We start from the raw sequence: 7573 nt of genomic DNA on the forward strand, positions 1-7573 counted from the left end.
ACTTCCTGCTTGATTGATCTTGATGATATGAGTATTACAAGAGTTGATCTACCACGAGATCGTAGAGGCTAACCCTAGAAGCTAGCCTATGATTATGATTGTTGTTGTCCTATGGACTAAACCCTCCGGTTTATATAGATACCGGAGGGGGCTAGGGTTACACAGAGTCGGTTACAGAGAAGGGAATCTACATATCCGAATTGCCAAGCTTGCCTTCCACGCAAAGGAGAGTCCCACCCGGACACGGGACGAAGTCTTCAATCTTGTATCTTCATAGTCCAACAGTCCGGCATAAACATATAGTCCGGCTGTCCGAGGACCCCCTAATCTAGGACTCCCTCAGTGCTGTTCTAGGACAAAGAGTTGATAAGAAACTAAATGTTATTCAATATGCTAGTAAAACTCTAGACATTGCCCAGAGAAATTATGCTACTAATGAAAAAGAATTCTTAGCAGTTGTATTTACTTGTGATAAGTTCAGACCTTATATTGTTGATTCTAAAGTAACTGTTCTCATCGATCATGCTGCTGATACGTCTCCAACGTATCTATAATTTTTGATTGTTCCATGCTATTATATTATCCATTTTGGATGTTTCTGAGCTTTACTCTAACTTTTATATTATTTTTGGGACTAACCTACTAACCAGATGCCCAACCCGAATTACTGTTTTTTTTTTGCCTATTTCAATGTTTCGAAGGAAAGAAATATCAAACGGAGTCCAAACGGAATGAAACCTTCGGGAGCGATCATTTTGGAACAAACGCAATCCAGGGGACTTGGAGGGGACGTCAAGCAACAAACAAGGCGGCCACGAGGGTGCCCGGTGCGCCCCTTGGGGGTGGGCGCGCCCCCCACCCTCGTGGGCCCCTCGAGCATCCACCGACCTACTTCTTCCTCCTATATATATCCATGTATCCCGAAAACATCCAGAAGCACCACGAAAACTATTTGCACCGCCGCAACCTTCTGTATCTGCGAGATCCCATCTTGGAGCCTTCGCCGGCGCTCCGCCGGAGGGGGAATCGACCATGGAAGGCCTCTACATCATCTCCAAGGCCTCTCCGATGAGTTGTGAGTAGTTTACCACAGACCTTCGGGTCCATAGTTATTAGCTAGATGGCTTCTTCTCTCTCTTTGAATCTTAATACAATGTTCTCCTCGATCTTCTTGGAGATCTATTCGATGTAACTCTTTTTGCGGTGTGTTTGTCGAGATCCGATGAATTGTGGGTTTGTGATCAAGTTTATCTATGAGAAATATTTGAATCTCCTCTGAATTCTTTTATGTGTGATTAAGTTATCTTTGCAAGTCTCTTCAAATTATCAGTTTGGTTTGGCCTACTAGATTGATCTTTCTTGGAATGGGAGAAGTGCTTAGCTTTGGGTTCAGTCTTGCGGTGTCCTTTCCCAGTGACAGCAGGGGCAGCAAGGCACATATTGTATTGTTTCCATCGAGGATAAAAAGATGGGGTTTATATCATATTGCATGAGTTTATCCCTCTACATCATGTCATCTTTCTTAATGCGTTACTCTGTTCTTCATGAACTTAATACTCTAGATGCAGGCAGGAGTCGGTCGATGTGTGGAGTAATAGTAGTAGATTGATACGTCTCCAACGTATCTATAATTTTTGATCGTTCCATGCTATTATATTACCCTTTTTGGATGTTTATGGCTTTACTTTACACATTTATATCATTTTTGGGACTAACCTACTAACCGGAGGCCCAACCCGTATTGCTGTTTTTTTTCCTATTTCAGTATTTCGAAGAAAAGGAATATCAAACGGAGTCCAAATGCAATGAAACCTTCGGGAGCGTGATTTTTGGAACGAACGTGATCCAGAGGACTTGGAGTGCAAGTCAAGAAGAAGCCGAGGCGGCCAAGAGGGTGGAGGGCGCGCCCCTTATCTCGTGGGCCCCTCGGGCGGCCACCGATCTACTTCTTCCTCCTATATATTCCCACGTACCCAGAGAACATCAGAACAAGCCACGAAAACCTAATTCCACCACCGCAACCTTCTGTATCCATGAGATCCCATCTTGGAGCCTTCGCCGGCGCTCCGCCGGAGGGGGAATCGACCACGGAGGGCTTCTACATCAACACCATAGCCCCTCCGGTGAGTTGTGAGTAGTTTACCACAGACCTTCGGGTCCATAGTTATTAGCTAGATGGATTCTTCTCTCTTTTTGGATCTCAATACCATGTTCTCCTCGATCTTCTTGGAGATTTATTTGATATAACTCTTTTTGCGGTGTGTTTGTCGAGATCCGATGAATTGTGGGTTTTAGATCAAGTTTATCTATGAGAAATATTTGAATCTCCTCTGAATTCTTTTATGTATGATTGAGTTATCTTTGCAAGTCTCTTCGAATTATCAGTTTGGTTTTGCCTACTAGATTGATCTTTCTTGCAATGGGAGAAGTGCTTAGCATCGGGTTCAATCTTGCGGTGTCCTTTCCCATTGACAGCAGGGGCAGCAAGGCATGTATTGTATTGTTGCCATCGAGGATAAAAAGATGGGGTTTATATCATATTGCATGAGTTTATCCCTCTACATCATGTCATCTTTCTTAATGCGTTACTCTGTTCTTACGAACTTAATACTCTAGATGCATGCTGGATAGCGGTCTATGTGTGGAGTAATAGTAGTAGATGCAGGCTGGAGTCGGTCTACTTGTTGCGAACGTGATGCCTATATACATGATCATGCCTAGATAATCTCATAATTATTTGCTTTTCTATCAATTGCTCGACAGTAATTTGTTCACCCACCGTAATACTTATGCTATCTTGAGAGAAGCCACTAGTGAAACCTATGGTCCCTGGGTCTATCTTTTATCATATAAGCTTTCAATCTACTTTTATTTGCATCTTTACTTTTCCAATCTATATCATAAAATACCAAAAATATATTTATCTTAACATACAATGTCTATCAGATCTCACTTTCGCAAGTGGCCATGAAGGGATTGACAACCCCTTTTTTGCGTTGGTTGCGAGTTCTTTGTTTGTTTGTGTAGGTGCGTCGGACTTTTGAGGAGCCTCCTACTGGATTGATACCTTGGTTCTCAAAAACCGAGGGAAATACTTATGCTACTATTGCTGCATCACACTTTTCTCTTCAAGGAAAACCAACGCAAGCCCAAGACGTAGCAAGAAGGATTTCTGGCGCCGTTGCCGGGGAGGTCTTGTTGGGGAACGTAGCAGAAATTCAAAATTTTCTACGCATCAGCGAGATCAATCTATGGAGAGACTAGCAACGAGAGAGGGGAGTGCATCTACATACCCTTGTAAATCACTAAGCGGAAGCGTTACAAGAACGCGGATGAAGGAGTCGTACTCATAGCGATTCAGATCGCGGTTGATTCTGATCTAAGAGCCAAACAACAGCGCCTCCGCGTTCAACACACGTGCAGCCCGATGATTGTTGGGGAACGTAGTAATTTCAAAAAAATTCCTACGTACACGCAAGATCATGGTGATGGCATAGCAACGAGAGGGGAGAGTGTTGTCCACGTACCCTCGTAGACCGTAAGCGGAAGCGTTATGACAACACGGTTGATGTAGTCGTACGTCTTCACGATCCGACCGATCCAAGTACCGAACGTACGACACCGCCGAGTTCAGCACACGTTCAGCTTGATTACGATCCCCGGGCTCCGATCCAGCAAAGCTTCGGGGATGAGTACCGTCAGCACGATGGCGTGGTGATGATGATGATGCTCTACCGGCGTAGGGCTTCGCCTAAACTCCGCGACGATATGACCGAGGTGGAATATGGTGGAGGGGGGCACCGCACACGGCTAAGGAACGATCCGTAGATCAACTTGTGTGTCTATGGGGTGCCCCCCGCCCCCGTATATAAAGGAGCCAGGGGGAAGAAGGCGGCGGGCAAAGGAGGGCACGCCAGGGAGGAAGTCCTATTCCCACCGGGAGTAGGACTCACTTCTTTCCTAGTTGGAATAGGAGAAGGGGGGAAAGAGGAGGAAGAGGGGAAGGAAAGGGGGGGGCGCTGCCCCCTTTCCCTTTTCTAATTGAAATAAGAAAAGGAAGGGTCACGGGCTCCCTTCTTCCTCCTTTCCTTTTTTTCCCTGAAGCCCCAGTAAGCCCAAAAACCCCCCGGGGTCCGGTAACCTCCCGGTACTCCGATAAAATGCCGATTTCACCCGGAACGATTCCCATGTCCAAATATAGGCTTCCAATATATCGATCTTTATGTCTCGACCATTTCGATACTCCTCGTTACGTCCGTGATCACATCCGGGACTACGAAGAAACTTCGGTACATCAAAACTTATAAACTCATAATAAAACTGTCATCGTAACGTTAAGCGTGCGGACCCTACGGGTTCGAGAACTATGTAGACATGACATAGAACTATTCTCGGTCAATAACCAATAGCGGAACCTGGATGCCCATATTGGTTCCTACATATTCTACGAAGATCTTTATCGGTCAAACCGCATAACAACATACGTTGTTCCCTTTGTCATCGGTATGTTACTTGCCCGAGATTTGATCGTCGGTATCCAATACCTAGTTCAATCTCGTTACTGGCAAGTCTCTTTTCTCATTCCGTAATGCATCATCCCGTAACCAACTCATTTGGTCACATTGCTTGCAAGGCTTATAATGATGTGCATTACCGAGAGGGCCCAGAGATACCTCTCCGACAATCGGAGTGACAAAACCTAATCTCGAAATACGCCAACTCAACATGTACCTTCGGAGACACTTGTAGTACTCCTTTATAATCACCCAGTTACGTTGTGACGTTTGGTAGTACCCAAAGTGTTCCTCCGGTAAACGGGAGTTGCATAATTCTCATAGTTACAGGAACATGTATAAGTCATGAAGAAAGCAATAGCAATAAACTAAACGATCAAGTGCTAGGCTAACGGAATGGGTCATGTCAATCACATCATTCTCCTAATGATGTGATCCCATTAATCAAATGACAACACATGTCTATGGTTAGGAAACATAACCATCTTTGATTAATGAGCTAGTCAAGTAGAGGCATACTAGTGACTATATGTTTTTCTATGTATTCACACATGTATCATGTTTTCGGTTAATACAATTCTAGCATGAATAATAAACATTTATCATGATATGAGGAAATAAATAATAACTTTATTATTGCCTCTAGGGCATATTTCCTTTAGTCTCCCACTTGCACTAGAGTCAATAATCTAGATTACATAGAAATGATTCTAACACCCATGGAGTCTTGGTGTTGATCATGTGTTGCTCGTGAGAGTGGCTTAGTCAACGGGTCTGCAACATTCAGATCCGTATGTATCTTGCAAATCTCTATGTCTCCTAGTTGGACTTGGTCCCGAATGGAATTGAAGCGTCTCTTGATGTGCTTGGTCCTCTTGTGAAATCTGGATTCCTTTGCCAAGGCAATTGCACCAGTATTGTCACAGAAGATTTTCATTGGTCCTGATGCACTAGGTATGACACCTAGATCGGAAATGAACTCCTTCATCCAGACTCCTTCATTTGCTGCTTCCGAAGCAGCTATGTACTCTGCTTCACATGTTGATCCCGCCACAACGCTTTGTTTAGAACTACACCAACTTACAGCTGCACCGTTTAATAAAAAAACGTATCCGGTTTGCGATTTAGAATCGTCCGGATCAGTGTCAAAGCTTGCATCTACGTAACCATTTACGACTAGCTCTTTGTCACCTCCATATACGAGAAACATATCCTTAGTCCTTTTTAGGTATTTCAGGATGTTCTTGACCGCTGTCCAGTGATCCACTCCTGGATTACTTTGGTACCTTCCTGCCAAGCTTATTGCTAAGCATACGTCAGGTCTGGTACACAACATTGCATATATGATAGAGCCTATGGCTGAAGCATAGGGAACATCTTTCATTTTCTCTCTATCTTCTGCTGTGGTCGGGCATTGAGTTTGACTCAACTTCACACCTTGTAGTACGGGCAAGAACCCTTTCTTTGCCTGATCCATTTTGAACTTTTTCAAAATTTTATCAAGGTATGTGCTTTGTGAAAGTCCTATTAAGCGTCTTGATCTATCTCTATAGATCTTGATGCCCAATATGTAAGCAACTTCACTGAGGTCTTTCATTGAAAAACTTTTATTCAAGTATCCCTTTATGCTATCCAGAAATTCTATATTATTTCCAATTAATAATATGTCATCTACATATAATATCAGAAATGCTACAGAGCTCCCACTCACTTTCTTGTAAATACAGGCTTCTCCAAAAGTCTTTATAAAACCATATGCTTTGATCACACTATCAAAGCGTTTATTCCAACTCCGAGATGCTTGCACCAGTCCATAAATGGAACGCTAGAGCTTGCACACTTTGTTAGCACCTTTTGGATCAACAAAACCTTCTGGTTGCATCATATACAACTCTTCTTCCAGAAATCCATCAAGAATGCAGTTTTTACATCCATTTGCCAAATTTCATAATTATGAAATGCAGCAATAGCTAACATGATTCGGACAGACTTAAGCATCACTACGGGTGAGAAAGTCTCATCGTAGTCAACTCCTTGAACTTGTCGAAAACCTTTCGCAACAAGTCGAGCTTTATAGACAGTTACATTACCATCAGGGTCAGTCTTCTTCTTAAAGATCCATTTATTCTCAATTGCTTGCCGATCATCGGGCAAGTCAACCAAAGTCCATACTTTGTTTTCATACATGGATCCCATCTCAGATTTCATGGCCTCTAGCCATTTTGCGGAATCTGGGCTCATCATCGCTTCCTCATAGTTCGTAGGTTCATCATGGTCAAGCAACATGACTTCCAGAATTGGATTACCGTACCACTCTGGTGCGGATCTTACTCTGGTAGACCTACGAGGTTTAGTAGAAACTTGATCTGAAGTTTCATGATCAATATCATTAGCTTCCTCACTAATTGGTGTAGTTGTCACATGAACCGGTTCTTGTGATGAACTACTTTCCAATAAGGGAGTAGATACAGTTATCTCATCAAGTTCTACTTTCCTCCCACTCACTTCTTTCGAGAGAAACTCCTTCTCTAGAAAGGATCCGATTTTAGCAACGAAAATCTTGCCCTCAGATCTGTGATAGAAGGTGTACCCAATAGTCTCTTTTGGGTATCCTATGAAGACACATTTCTCCGATTTGGGTTCGAGCTTATCTGGTTGAAGTTTCTTCACATAAGCATCGCAGCCCCAAACTTTAAGAAACGACAACTTTGGTTTCTTGCCAAACCACAGTTCATAAGGCGTCGTCTCAACAGATTTTGATGGTGCCCTATTTAATGTGAATGCGGCCGTCTCTAAAGCATAACCCCAAAATGATAGCGGTAAATCAGTAAGAGACATCATAGATCGCACCATATCTAGTAAAGTACGATTACGACGTTCGGACACACCATTTCGTTGTGGTGTTCCGGGTGTCGTGAGTTGCGAAACTATTCCGCATTGTTTCAAGTGTAGACCAAACTCGTAACTCAAATATTCTCCTCCACGATCAGATCGTAGAAATTTTATTTTCTTGTTACGATGATTTTCCACTTCACTATGAAATTCTTTGAACTTTTCAA

This window comes from Triticum aestivum, chromosome 3B, assembly GCF_018294505.1.
Source record: "Triticum aestivum cultivar Chinese Spring chromosome 3B, IWGSC CS RefSeq v2.1, whole genome shotgun sequence".
Classification (NCBI taxonomy): Eukaryota; Viridiplantae; Streptophyta; class Magnoliopsida; order Poales; family Poaceae; genus Triticum; species Triticum aestivum.